This window comes from Pan paniscus, chromosome 11, assembly GCF_029289425.2.
Source record: "Pan paniscus chromosome 11, NHGRI_mPanPan1-v2.0_pri, whole genome shotgun sequence".
NCBI classification, from domain to species: Eukaryota; Metazoa; Chordata; class Mammalia; order Primates; family Hominidae; genus Pan; species Pan paniscus.
Window position 1 is genome coordinate 70336810 of NC_073260.2, and position 16017 is coordinate 70352826.

General features: G+C 36.1%; 1 protein-coding gene across 11 annotated transcripts in view; it reads right to left on the minus strand.

Annotated features, from left to right (window-relative positions):
- TRPM3 (transient receptor potential cation channel subfamily M member 3) overlaps positions 1-16017 on the minus strand; it is a 905462-nt gene that overhangs the window by 607719 nt on the left and 281726 nt on the right. The gene's annotated exons all lie outside the window — the stretch shown is intronic.

Here is a 16017-nt window from a genome sequence, read left to right on the forward strand (position 1 = left end):
AATAAAAACAAAACAAAATACTGAATAAGTATCCAAATTTACACAAGAAAGAAGAACAAAATGAAACTAAGCAATATAAAATAAGAAATAACTGAAAAAGATTAAAAAAAATTAGAGGGCAGAAATGTTGTAGAATTTAAACATACAAGAGATTGTTATTTTTAAAAATAGGATAAATAACAAACACAACTAATAAAGAATGGGAGGTCCATATACACACATGCACATATACACAATGAGAAGGGGGAAATAACCTCAAAACAGAAAATGAAAATACATAAAAGGTTGCTATCATTCACATTAACTTGCAAATACATTTGAAAATCTGTAAGAAATTTATTGGTTACTAGAAAAACGCAATTTATAAAAACTGACACAGATGAGCAGAGTATATAAATATCTTAACGGGTAAAAATTAAATTAAGTGATTCCTCCTCACACTCTCTTATACCTTTGAACAAGCACCAATCTTAGGTAATTCCCTGGTGAAATTAAATTGTAAAGAGTAAATAGTTTCAGTACTATGTCAAATTTGAAAATTTGAAATTACAGATACCTCCAATACTATCGAAACAGATCAAAAGCATAGAAAAAGAATACAATCTCTCAAATTATTTATATGAAGTCAGTATAATATGGATGCCCAAATTCAATGAAATAGTCTTCTCCTACAACCACAAAGGGCTAGCGCTTGAGAAAACTGATACTGGTGCACAACCTTCAATACTATCACAACATATTTCTTAGACCTATACAAATATGTTTATCTAAATCACATGGAAAAATAAATGTGCACAAATAGAAAATTCTTAGGAAAGAATTTAATGAAGAGGGAGTGAAGAATGGTTTTATTATAAGTCTACTGCAATTAAAATATTGTTCTGTTGCACTAAAAGATCAATGGAACAGCATACAGTCTAGACAAAAATCCAGATATATATAGGAGTTTGGTTTATGATATAAGTGGCATGTTGAATCAGCAGAAGAGAGATTAAATGGTGTTGAGATGACTGGAAAACTGTCTGGCAAAAATTCAGATGTGATCTCTATCTATTCTCTATCAAAATAAATACCAGTTAAAAACACTAGAAATGAATAGGAGTGAGTGTGTGTGTGTGTGTGTGTGTGTGTGTGTGTGTGTGTGTGTGCATGTGCACTATGAGAATCCATAAAATCAAATATTCATAAGTTGAATAGGTAAAAATCTAGATTTTCTTCTTGGCAAAACATGTCACTAAAATGCCCTAAGATAAATGGCAAATGAGGAAAATAATATTTGCAAATTCTATCACAAAGGGATACATTTTCCAATATGGAAAGAGTTTCAGTGAATCAAAAGAATACCAACAATCCAAGAGAAAAATGGGCACAAAACACAATGAGAGTTCATAGAAAATGAAATGTAAATAACTTCAAATGCTCCTATTTGTTACAAGAGCTTTATAAATTCTAAAAGTACAGATACCATTGTTCATCTATCAGATTGGTAAAAATCTAAAAGACATACATATGTGAAGAATTGTGTATCTTCTTGCACTCCTGGTGGGAATACAAATTGATAGAACTTCTATGAAGGGCAATTTGGCCATCTTTATTAAAAAAAACATGTTGACCCAAGGACCTAGCAATTTTACTGCTAGGAATTTATTCTATAGAGTACTCACCCATTAGTTTGATGACACGTGCACACAGATATTCTTTGCATCATTGTTTATATCAGTAAAAGTTTAGAAACAACATAAATTTCCAGCCATAGAAGAATGGTTAACTACATTACATAAATCCAAATAAAGGGCTCTTAAGTAGCCACTAAAAAAGAATAGGCAATTCTATATGTGCTAATATGGAATGAGCTCCAAGTGAAAAAGGCAAGGTGGATAACAGTGAATATTTTGTGTTTTTATTTTGCCAAAAACATTCGCTGAGCTCTCATGTGAAGGTTCTGAGTTTTTTACTTCAACTATCTGCCATCAACAAATGAAAAATGTACGTTATAAAAACCAGGGAAAGATATATCTACTTTTCCTTTTCAGAAAAGGTGTAAGAACCCTGGCTTGTTTTTCAATCGATTTATATGTCATGGCCGATTTTATGATAATGAGGTTTTTTAAAATCTGGACACATGTTATAAATAACCAGAAGTGCATGTCCTTAATCACATATAAAACTGTGAACTGCCTGTTGATAAGAATTTTATCACCTTCAACTTGCTCTGTAATAAACTGTAAGATAAATGATTCTGAGATTTACTGCATAGTAACTTAGAGATTTATTTTTCAAGTCAAGGCCACTGTTAAAAACCAAGTCACTTGAGAGGGTGTATGTTATGTATTCTCAAGAAAGGTGCTGAATGTTGGCTGCCTTGTACCTTGCTTCTGAGGACTTAAGGACTTGACAAATGTCCTTATAATTATTAATATACCTATATGACTAAATCACCATGATTAAAAGGCTTCAACCTCAAAGAAATCTTTAAATTGGACTACAAATACAGTTTGGATTTTATTTAAAAAAGGGTTCTATTTTCCATTTAACTAGATCATTTATGCCCAATGAAAATAACACAAATAAGGGATAATTTTAATTTATGAATTTCAACTTTTTATATTTCAAATGAACTGACAGAGATAGTCTGTCCTTGTACTGAGATAATCACCACTGGTGCTTCCTAGCCTTACTGCTGCCTAAGATAAGGACATCAGTTTGAGGCCAAGGTTGTCCAAGGTTGAGGCCATCATAGGAGTTGGATACATACTTAACCCTCCTTTATTAGTTCCCCTTTTCTATTAGGACAAAGATTTAGCTTTCAAAATGAAAACATGATTCCCAGTTAAGCAACTTGTGGATGACTGTGTACATTCATTTGAACTCTTTAAAGAAGATCTATTCCATTTCAGGCACTGTGTTTGGTAGACATAAAGGATAAAACAACAGTGGCCTTACCCTGCTGAAAGTCTAGTAGGAAAGACTGCAAGTTGATTAGTAAAGTCAGCATAATGTTAAACTGAGAGAACTGAGAAGCAGCCCCTGTCATAGTGGCCAATGGCTGTCATGCCATTATAGCATTTCATATGCTATTTCAATCTCCATAACACCCCTGTGAGGTTGGCATCATCAAAATCAGAGCAGTCATAGTAATACTGAGCCCAGGGAAAGCAGTACCATCAGATCATCTTGGTAATGTACCATATAGGGTAGTATCAGTAACAGTACTTGTCACATGACAATTTTCTATTTTAATTACCTTTTTGCTAATTAGGTGCTAAGCTCAGTGTATATGTTGTCAACATGTACATTTCACACTATTTTAAATGGCGCCATTAATTTTTTTTTTTTTTTTCTGAGACAGAGTCTTGCTCTGTCATCCAGGCTGGAGTGCAGTGGTGCAATCTCAGCCCATTGCAACCTAGCCTCCTGGGTTCAAGCAGTTCTTCTGCCTCAGCCTCCTGAGTAGCTGGGATTACAGGCATCTACCACCACACCTAGCTAATTTTTGTATTTTTAGTAGAGATGGGGTTTTGCCATGTTGGCCAGGCTGGTCTCAAACTCAAGTGATTTGCATACCTCAGCCTCCCGAAGTGCTGGGATTACATGCATAAGCCACCACACCCGGCCAAAATTTTGTTTTTTTAAATGTCTATACTCCGTTAATGTTGATGATTTGGGACACATCCCTGCTGACTCTACTTTTATCTCAGGATAATTTTGCAGCTGAGTCAAAGAGGGTCAGGATCGTTCTGTCACTTATCCTAAACCCTTTGCTCATAAATAGCAGAGTGATTTGCACCCTCATTGACTTGACCCAGAAGGCCATGCTTTTTCAAGACAACATCGCCCAACAGGGAAATGAAATTCTATAGCTCTAAGATGGGACCCAACAAGTACAGTGAGCATCTTCCTTTTTTTCCTCTAACTTAGCAACCTTATTGCACATAGTCTAATTTAGGGTAATTCTTTCCAAGTGCCTTTACTGTTTTGCAACTTGAGGTGTATGTAGCCATCTTTATATAAATACCAAGAGTAAATTTGTTTTGGCACTGTGAGAGTGAACCTGTACAGAACTGCAATGGTATAGCCCAAACCTTAAATAAACAAATAACAACAACAACAACAAAACCTTTGGAGTTTATGATTTTGGAGTTCTTGAAATAAAAATAATTTTATTTTAGCTATATACAAAAAGCAACCTTAGTTTCAAATTGTTACTTCAAATAAACACTTATGCTTTAGATCTCTTACCCAATAACTTTTTAAAATATAATATCCATAAGCACTTATTATATTTAAAGCATGTAGTTTTAAGCTCTATAAGTACAAAGCAAAAACACTTCTAGAATAAGCACCAAAACATCACTCAACCATTCATTAATACTAGCTAGGAAGACAGAGCATGTAGCTATGAGGCAAGTCTTTTTTCTGGGCTTCAGTTTCCTCAGATATAAAATGAGATAACTGAACTAAGTTATCTGTAAGCCCCCTTCACACTTAAGGGTTCCCTGAATCTATTGTTATTTAACACACCAGCAAACTCCAACTGGCAGCAGGTCAAAATATATTTGGGTAGACTAAAACACAGCTGCCCCCTCCCTCCTTCAAAATAATCTATCTGAAGAAGCCTTCTCCATCCCACAATAAACACTAATCTGATTTCACTCCAGGTTTAGACTGTCCTTTGTGTTATACTAGGAATTTGTACATCACCTTGGCAGTCCTAGAAACTGCCATGTGAAATAAGCCAAAAACCTTTCTTACGAAATAATTTAATCATCCCTTACTACCCAACTTCCCATCTCTACAAAAGGAATTTTTCCCAACCAATTTGATCTTATTCAAAGAATGGAATGCCAAGATTGGAAAGCAGTGGCACCAAAGAACGATACAGTTTAAAATTTGAAACTCAAGATTCCCATTAAAATGGTATAAGCTACAGAAATACATCTGGTATTACTAATGAAACAAACTCACACAAAAAGCATTATCTTAAACTTTTTTTGATAGTCTAAAAATTAGCCTTGCTACATATCAAAGATGTATTAGTATTGTCATATTAATGGAAAACATAGTATTCTTCAGAAACTGTTTTATCCTCAAATCTACAAATGAAGGCTTTATCAAATAGTATTAATTTTAAACTGAATCCAGCACACCCCTATTTGTACAACATCTGTATTCTCCTCCCAATCACCTAGAAAACAATGATACATGTAGACTTTGTGTCTACCGTTGGGAGAGCTGGCTTAGTAGATGAACTTAAACAAATGAACTAAACAAAAGTCTATCCTAAATTTGTCATTAACACATTCATTCAACAGACATTTATTGAATACTTACTATATGCCAAAGTTCCTATCTTTTTTTTTCTTTTTTTTGAGACAGAGTTTCACTCTTGTCACCCAGGCTGGAATGCAATGGTATGATCTCAGCTCACTGCAACCTCTGCCTCCTGGGTTCAAGTGAATTCTCCTGCCTCAGCCTCCCAAGTAGCTGAGATTATAGGCATGCACCATCATGCTCATATTTATTTTATTTTATTTTATTTTATTTTATTTTATTTTATTTTATTTTTGTATAATTAGTAGAGATGGGTTTTCACCACGTTGGCCAGGCTGGTCTTGAACTCCTGACTTTAGGTGATCCACCTGCCTCAGCCTCCCAAAGTGCTAGGATTACAGGCCTGAGCCACTGTGCCTGGCACAAAGTTCCTATCTTATACTAGAGATACATACATCTACAAGATAGACAAGATCTCTTTTCACATTATTTACACCTTAGCAAAGACTCCAACAATACACAAGTAAAATAACACAATTTCATAAAATTAGAAGTGTTCTAAAGAAAGCTTGTAAAAGGAATGTAATCAAAAATTTTCAGGGGAGTTATGCTGGGAGACACTCATAGACTGTCACTCTGAAAAAACTTAGGAATGGAAACCTGAATACAGAGAAGAAATCACCCAGGGAAAGTGTCAAGTGTAGGCCAGTTACAAAGTTCTTCAGACTGAAGTGAGCTTGGCTCATCTGGTATTAAGCTTTTGTACCTAATACATCCAAATATATTTTTATTATAATTGTTTTTTAAACTCCCCTTATAATCCTGATGCACAATGAAAGTTGAAAGCCATCACTCTAAATTAATCTATAAATTGCCATATTCTAGCAGTCACACAATGTTGGGGTTCTTTGACCTAGTAGGTAGACTTAGTTCAGGTACAATGGAGTTTAAGAAAGGCCATTGAGTGGGTGTTTGAGGGTGTGAGTTCTGGTCAGATTATTTTCCTGGTTTGAATACTAACTCTCATCAGCTGTGTAGACTTGGGCACGTCATTAAATTCTTTAAGCCTTTGCTTCTTTATATAAAAAATTAGGATACCACGAGCACCTATCTTATTGTTCATTAGGTATTATATATATACTACAGACACACACACACACACACACACACACACACACACACACACACACACACACACAAGGCTTATCACCGTACCTGGTAAATAATAACTGATCAGCAAATTCCAGCTATGGTTATTAATTATTAAGTGAACAGCCTGGTCTTTTCATCTACTTTTTATAAACAAACAAATCTAATTTCTTGCTCTCAGGATTAACTTTTAATGCTTTAAATGAGAACAACTGATTGTGATTAGGTTGCTACCAATACAATCCCATATAATTATTTTATTGTTTTTCAAGTTATTAATAAGACAAAATCTACTTATATTTCCTTATTCACCACCATACTTAGGAAAACTTGCTATAAACATTCTTTAAGATTCTTAAGAGATATGTAGACTTATTTTTAATACATAACAGGAAAAATATTACCCTCTTGAAAATTTGCAAATTCTAATGGAAGAATATTCAATGTCACTAAGAATGCATTCCAAATTGGTTTGCAAAGGAAAATGAAGATAGCTTGATGTGGCAGTGGGCATCCTCGTGACAACCATCCTCCAAGACCAAATAACTTGAAGTGATTTAAGTCATAACCCTTGTCACAATGGGACTTCCACAGGAATTGTGTCTTGGAATATCAATGTTCCAGTATAATTTCCATAAAGCATACTTTATCAAATATATAAATGCTCCACTTCTGCCTCCTTCCCACACACATGGATGAGTAAGGGCTTCCCTGACTGTAATGATCCACATTGGATACACACTGACTTTCTTAGAGTCTAGGTTTATTTTCCAAACATTAATAGAAAATGAATAACAGTACATTATCAACAAAAAGCATAACACCTACACAATGTTGAAGGAATATTTTGGTTTGCTGATCTAACAAATGTTACAGTTCTGAAGGCAAAGAGTATTTTTACTAAAATACCAAAGTCTCACAACTTTAAAAAAGTCAGAAGCAAATTACCATGAAGATGTCTATAATGCTATTACAACACATTTAAAAGTATTACTTTTTATTCCAAAAAGTTCCAAAGGCTATAGCTATCATTTTCAAAATATGTTAGTTTCTATATATTTTATTAATCCTAAAGTCACCTGAACATACAGGTAGTATCATTTGTCCAGTGCCTGCCTCTTTGACAGTTAAGAGCAGGACGAGATTAAGCCAATGGCACTCTAAGGGATTCTACTACACCCACAAAGGTAATATATCAATTAAATCCACAAATCAAAGCAAAGCCGTTCTGAGTTTCTATTAGTATGTTTTAGAAACTAAAAACTCTGACCAAAATTCAGTTATTAGCTGCAAATCCTTTGCTAGTTCAATAATGTTTTTAAGCATTACAGGGAAACAAAAACTATAGAGTTTTAATGGTCTAACATTTAACTGACAATATTTGACTACAGATGGATGGTAAGTCATAAAAGAAATTGAGTTAAAGATATGGTATTTTTAGTCATTCTTTTCTAGGTAGGAGGAATCAAGTAGCTTAGCAAGAGAAGATATAAGCTCAAGAGCACACAGACAGATTGTTGAAACTGAAATAATTAAATTATGCAAAGATTAAGAGGGCAGATTGTCAAAAAATGTCTGCATTTGGCACTACAGAACAGTTGACTGGGTTAAATGAGGTTAATATAACTTGTCATGCAAGACTGGTAATGAACTTTTCTTAACGAAAACCTAATTAAAATATTGTACAGTAAGACATATTACATGCAATCTTAAAGTTGTGACATAGCTTAGACTATTAATCTTTGATACAGAAACATATTTTGCCAAGCACAAAAAGAAAAGATCCTATTATATTCAAGTAACAGAAACTGAAGCTTTACTTAGTCCAAAATATGCCCCTAGTTGATTCCCCCAACAACTCTGGAAGGTTAATGTGATTATCCTCATTTTATAGATCAGGAAGTAAAAGCTCAAAACTGAAAATAACTTGACCAAAGCTACACCATTCATGATAGACAAAGCTGTGATTTGAATACAACACTTCTAAACCCATACTACCTAATTTAGTCATATCTAATTTACTGTCATATCCAGTAAGGATGAACACCCACTAGCTGTAGACCTGTTAACAATTTATTTCTTCTACCAGATTCTAGTTACATAATGTTCAAAGAGAGTTAAAAAGAAGAAAACAATTGAATAAAGTGGAAATTACAAAGGATTTTGAATCTGAGCAACATGAACTGATATCGAATAAGCAGTGCAGTTGGGAAAAATTATTTAACCTTGGTAAGCTTCAGGTAATGCTTCTTTGAAATTAGAATAATAATGTCTCTCTTATAGAGCCTGTGATGGTTAACTTCATGTGTCAACTTGACTAAGCCATGGGGTGCCCAGATAGCTGTTCAAAAATTATTTCTGGTCCTGTCTATGAATATGATTCCAAAAGAGATTGGCATTTGAATTTGTGGACTGAGCAAAGCAGATTACCCTCCTCGATGTGGGCTGGCATCATCAATCCACTGAAAGCATGAATAGAACTAAAAAGAGGAGGAAGGTTGAATTTCCCTTTCTGCCTGACTGCTTGAGCTCTGAAACACTGACCTCCTACCCTCAGCCCTCTTGATTCTCAGGCTTTTAGAACCCAGCTGGAATCTACACCAATAGTGCTCTGCACCTCAGGCCCTCAAACTATACCACTGGCTTTCTTGGGTCTCCTGCTTGCAGGAAGCAGACGGTGGGATCTCTAAGCCTCCATAATGGTGTGAGCCTATATTATATATATATTTAGAGAGAGAGAGAGAGAGAGATGTCCATTCATCCATGTATCCAATTGGTTTTACGTGTGTGTGTGTGGGTATGTATGTGTCCAATCGGTTCTAATCGGTTCTTTGGAGAATGGTGACTACTACAGAGCTATTTGATAAGCTCTGAAAGCTTATAAGAGAGACAGTGTAGTATAAACAGTATTGAAAGCAATGATCTATAGAAGCCCATTAACACACACAGGCACTAACAAACATATGCTTCTGTGTATCCCTGCTATAGATAGAATCATGTGGAAAAATAAGGCTCGGCTATTCCATCTGTGTTAATTAGAAGAGGAAACTCATATGTCAATATATTGAATCAAATATATCAAGAATACATACTTCAATATTTGGCCAAAGAAAACACACATATGTTTAAAAAAATCCTAACGAACATAAAGCCTACGAATATATCATTTTATCTCCCCATCTTTTGTTCTTAAAAAAGTTATTATATAACTGCCTTCCTTTGACTAGCCTTGGAGTAAAAGGGTACGAGCCCTTTTTCAGTGAAAAATAGCTTATACCTGTTGTATCTAATGCAACGTGGGTATATGTCAATACAGAGAACACTTAACGACTTGAAATATTGCTTCCTTACTATTTGAAGTCTGCTAAGATCATCTATATTTCAGAGATTTATGAGGTTGAATAAAAAATTTTAAATCATGTGGAGATTATGTTGACTCTGTCTGCTGAGATGTGAGTAGATGAATCACCACAGCCTTCTAAGGGAAAGCTATAGGAAAACATTTACTCCATATTTTCTATGACATTCCAAAACCAGGGAACTATTGAGTGTTTGGAGAAATTGTTGGCAGAGGAAGCAAGAAAGTCCTTAAACCTTCTATCAGACCCTATAGGACTCACCTCCCTATAGACTCACCTCCCTACAACCCCACTACACATCAGTTTACTTCTCTGACTGTATTTCTGACTCCTCTTCTACCTATTCAGCTCTAGTTATACTGGCCTCCATGTTATTCTTTGAATACACCAGGCACACTTTGGCCTTGTAACTCTTTTCCTGGAGCATTCTCCCCTAAAATATCTTAATGGTTCTGTCGTCCCTTTCAAGTCTTTGCTCAAATATCACTTGAATTCTCAATGAATTATTCTTGACCCATTCAAATTAAAGTGTTACCTTTCATCTTACAAGGGACTCCCAATCCCTTCATCTGCTCTTTAAAAAAATTTCATAGCACATCATCTTCTAAAATCATTTATGATTTTTCAACTATGATCATTGTTTATCATTTATCTCTCTCTACTTACACATAGTAAGTGCTCAGTATTTGTTGAGTGTTAAATGCAAAGTAAGTTATGCCATATAGAGTATTTCCTTAACCCACGTCATAACACCTCTGCCCCAACTCCAGAACACTACTTATCCTTCTCACTCTTTCTAATCTCCATGTTTTTGCTCAGAACATATTTGTATCTAAAATTGTCTCAACACTTTACTTCCACAAAATACAATCTATCTTTAAGGCCTGCTCAAGTTCCATCTCCTCTGTGAGGCCTTCCTAGATTCCACTGGGTAGGATCAAATCTTCTTCATTCCCTTCATAACTGGACCTGAGTTGTACCATTTAACAAAGTTCTTTCTGTGTCTCTTTCTCGAGCTATCCAAGAAGCTACAGTCTTTTAAACACATGTTTATTTTCTTTTTAGAAACTAGCACAGTGCCTGACACTTCTAAGGTTCCCAATTATATTTATGAGACTGGACTGGACATAATTTTATGGTTTTGTATTGCTGGTAGACAAAATATTAGACCTAAGCAAGCCTTATATTTTGTAGATAATAATACTTAACTCTTCCCAATTCAATGTAAATCAATTCAGCCTAATTAAATGAGAAGTTTCCCCCTTGCTGTCGTTTCACTGAGCACAGAGGTGACTATGGAAACCCAATATTCCCCTTAAAGCTCAGGGAAAATTATACCAAGCTTCTCCATCAAATAAATGAAAATTTTACTTTCTGATGTATTAGTCTTGGTTTTGTAAATATCCTTCAATTTACTTCTCACAGGTCTAATTGTTTCTTTAGGAGGAAACTCCAACTACTTTCGTGAACTCCGAGCCCTTCTCTATCTCTTGGTTACCTCTGGTTTGGCCTCACCTTCTGTCACATCCCAACACAACCTTCTTCACTGCAGTGATAACCAAACCTGACTCCAGAGCTCATCTGAGCCCCATGGACCCTAGAAGGTCAATGAAATTCTTTTAGAGATCTATGACGCCCTGAACTTGCAGTCAACGTTTGTGAGGGTATGAGTATGTGTATTTTCCTTGAGAAAGGACCCATATCAGATTATTAAGGGGTCCAGAACTCCAAGAAGATTAAGAAACATGCACCTTACTTCCTGATATCTGTTGCTATGTCCTTGAATAAACCCTAAGCCTTGAAAATAATATAAGGGCTTTGCTGGGTTAAAACTCTTCTAAGTGTGGCATAACTGAAAGAAAAACAGTTTCAGAAATGCAGATTCAAGATATAATTACTGTGTACCGTCTTAGCGTACCATGCTAAGGCAACAGTGAATAGGAGTACCTCTGATTACTCAAACTCTAGGAAAAATGGGATTATTTTTAAAAAGAGGTTAGGTTTAGACTTTAAGAAAGATGCTACATTCTAGTAAAACTATGTCAAAAGGAGAGTCTTAATAATTTAATATACTGTATAGAGATAAGTGAAATACCTAAAAGTTTACTATATTCATATTACTGAGTTACTGCAGATGCCAGATAATCATTTAAAACAGTTTAATTAAAAGTAAATAGCAGCCGGGTATGGGGGCTCGCGCCTGTAATTCCAAAACTTTGGGAGGCCAAGGCAGGCAGACCACCTGAGGTCAGGAGTTCGAGACCAGCCTGGCCAACATGGTGAAACCCCGTCTCCACTAAAATAAAAAATTAGCCAGGTGTGGTGGTGTGTTTCTGTAACTCCATCTACTGAGGAGGCTGAGACAGGAGAATCACTTGAACCCAGGAGGTGGAGGTTGCAGTGAGGTAAGATCGTGCCACTGCACTCCAAGCTGGGTGACAGAGCATGATTCTGTCTCAAAAAAAAAAAAGAAAAAAGAAAAAGAAAAAAGGAAATAGCTGCACTGTGGATTAGAGAAGGATGAGTTCATAATAAAATACAATGCTTCCGGCTTTTCTGGCTTTCTGGTAACCTGTAGGTCTCATACCTACCATACAATAATAATTAACAGTCATCATGACAGACAGGATATGACAACAGACAAAGATGAGAAAAACACTGTAGTTTCAATCATTTAGATCACTAGTTTTTGTATATCATGCATTTTATTGTACTCTTATTTACGAAAATGGGTATACTTTATTTTACATATATAGCTTCATGCAATATTACTAGAAATATGTAGTTAGCAAGAATACAATGGTCCTCAAAACTAAGAGGATTTGAGAATCAAAATTAAACTACACAAGTGGAATTGTTCACAAAACTTATTTGAATTTTTTTAATTTAGAAAATCTCTGCTAGTATCTTAATTTTATTTATGATATTTCATTCATTTATATATTAATCATTTATTTAATAAACTTTCATTAGTTACCTACTATGTACTGGGTTCTGGAGAGATAAAGTGAATAGAATTTGGACTTCCATGTAAGAGACAGGAAAGTAAACAGATTATTCCAGAAAAGTATGGTAAGCATTAAGGTAGAGATGTGCCTGTACAAGATGCTATAGGAACACAAAAGAGGAGCACTTAGGTTGGGTGAGAAGAGGTTTCTTATGGGAGGTGATGGTTCGCATGGGTGTTACAGAACAGGAGCAATGGCTGAGGGTCACTAATTTACATAGTGCATGTGGGAAATGTTGCTGGAGTGATGAATAGATCTCAGAAAGTGAAAGAATAAATGTTAGGGAGCTAAGCCAAGGCCGATTTATAAAGGTCTTATGTTCATGCTAATGAAATGGTCCTTGTGTTGAAGGGAGCAGACATCTAAGGACAACTTTAACCCAAAGAGGTGACAGGATTAAAAATGCACCTTGGAAGCTTTTTCCAAGGTCACAGTGTGAAGAATAGATTGGGAACTGGTGAGATTGCAAAGAAAATAATCACTCAGGAGCAGATGTGGTGATTTGGATGAGAATAGATGTATATCTGCACTAGGGCAGGATCAATAGTGATAAAGAGGGGAAACAAGATATAGGTAGGTAGGTAGGTAGCTAGGTAGGTAGGTAGGTAGGTAGGTAGATTGATGAGACTGATGTTGATTAGGGAGATGGAAATGGCAGGATTTAGTGACTGAAGGGATATAGCAGAAGTGACTGAGATAGAGTCATGCTTTGGTATACTGAGTGGTTAACAGTGGTGCTATTTATTAGGGTAGGCAGTGTCAAAGAGGAAAATTTGGAAAAGAATGATGAGAGTTTGAAGTGCTTGTGAGATAATCAAATTGAGGTAACAAACAGAGAGTTGGACATGTGTCTAGAGATCAGCAGAAAGGCCAAAACAAGAGATATACCTTGAGAATCATCAGTGTGGGTACATTAGTGGAAGCCATGGGTGAGGATAAGCACATCTAAGATATAAAGTAAGATAACCAGAAGATCAAAGACTGAGTCCTGGAGAAAGACCCTATTAAAGGAGTGGGTAGCTGAAGAGGGATTTGTAAAGGTGACAGAAATAGCAGAAAGGCCACAGATCCTGGAAAGAGGGATTCTAGAAACCAGAGAAAGAGATTTTTAGTAGCAGAGAATGGTCAATAAGGAAAAAAGCATTAGAATTATCAAGAACTATAAAGATAGAAGTATAGACACTGGATTTGGCCACATGGAAGTCAGTGGTTATTGTGGCCAGAAAATTTCAGCAGATAATCCAAAATCCAGCAGGTTCAGAAGTATTAGCTGGGACTCTTTCTATCAAGCAACAGATACTAATGAGCGTATGCACAAAGGATGCAGGGGCACCTCCTGGCATCCAAGGGGAGCTGTACAATTAAGAAGGCAGGAGCCAAGGCAGCCTCAAGGTCAATATCCCAAAAGATAATTCATCATGTCACCAGTTGGCTGGACAACCACTTCATTTAAAGCCAGTTTGCTGAAAGCTAATTTACCAACCAATTCAATGAATTTACTTGTTTGTTTTAACAATTTGAAATGGTTCACGGAAATTTGCTTTAGATGGACAAGGTTTAACAGCTTGGGAAAACTCCTGCTGTGTTTGAATTGACCAGTTTTCTCTTTTTTCTCTACAATGGCAGTGTCACAAGAGTTGAGTTTACCCCAGACAGTCACTGTTAGAGCCGACGGGAACTCTATGGCTGGAGGAGAGGCAAACGGGGAAGTCTGTACACCCCACAGCCTGCTTGCGCTGTTGCTCCCAGAGAGTAGAGACTGAAGGAAAAAATGGTTGTGTAGAGAATGAGGGGCAGAGGCAGAGGGTAAGAGAAGAGTGTGAGGGAGAGAGGGATATGGCCTGAAAAGTATCTATATAAAGACAGGAGACAATTGTCAGTGATTTTAAGGAGAAGGAGAGTGAGAACAATGAATTTCATTGCTCCGATTGGAACTTTGACTAAATTTTATTTTCCTGTCAACAAAAACAGAGGTACCAGACAGTATTTGAGATTACATAACCATTATGTTTTGGAATTTTAAAAACTTACCTTTGTAAGCACTACTGATATATTCAGAGATGGTTATTCACTAGAGAACTGCTCTGACTCTTACCTTTGGCAGGAATTGCTTTAATGTGCTCAATTCATTCATGAGTAATCTTTTTGATTCCATTTAATCCATAAGATTTTATACTCATTGGGTCCAACAATATAAAGTTTCATGCATGGAAAATGTGTTCTCATTTAAATAATTACTTAAAGTTTGATGTGTTTCTTCACATACTAAGTCTGATTGATCAAATAATCCTTGTGTCTTTTTGTCTTTACACCTGGTCACAGTGTGCATATGTTTATGATAAGGACAATCAGTATAGACCAGCCCCGGAGCCAGGCTGACTGGGTCCAAATCTCAGCTTCACCTCTCATTAGCTGTGTAAACCCGTGGGCAAGTTACTTAACTACCTATACCTATTTTCACAAGCCGAAATTACAACAATAATATCAACCTCATAGGGTTTGTGAGAATTAAAAGCATAAATATATATACAGCATTTAGAACAGTGCCTGGTCTATAGATAGTAAGCATCATTGAAGTGTTTGCTTATTATTACTGCTGTTTTGTTATGGGTTTTGTTGTTACAGGGTAATAAGTGGGGATGAAAAAAGTAGCGAGACATGGTTTCTGCCTCAAAGTAGCTTAAAATCCATAGAAGATAGGACATTTCACACATGCACACACACACTTCTAACAGCATGTTGAGTGGGACCTTTTATATTACAACTAAGGTCCAAAATGGTGTAACAACGTGCCACCAGGAGTGTTCCCCTTCTCAAGGGGTCTATCAAGAGGTGGCAGAACCAGTTTTCCACGCACCAGTCTTTCTCCCTGCCCTCTTTTCCCTCAATCTGTAGAATGAGGAACCTAAAGGGTAGCTCAGATTTCCTGAGTGTGCGCTATTTGTGTTGAAAGGTCACTCATCATTACCCTAATCATGAGAGAGAGGCATAAATTATTTCTAAAGACAAGCATTTCAGAGGATACTCATTTACAGCCATTGGTGAGAAAGCCTGGCTAGTTGATTCCTGAGCCAGAGTTGAGCATGGTAAAACAGTTTGTAGGTGAGGTTAATGTCTATCCCCAGGAATGTGGGACAAACTATAGAACCTGGTAGTCTCCACCCATTCGAAGATAGAGTTGTCTGACAGCAGAAAGGCCTTCAGAGCAGCCTATGTCAGCAGGTCTTAGA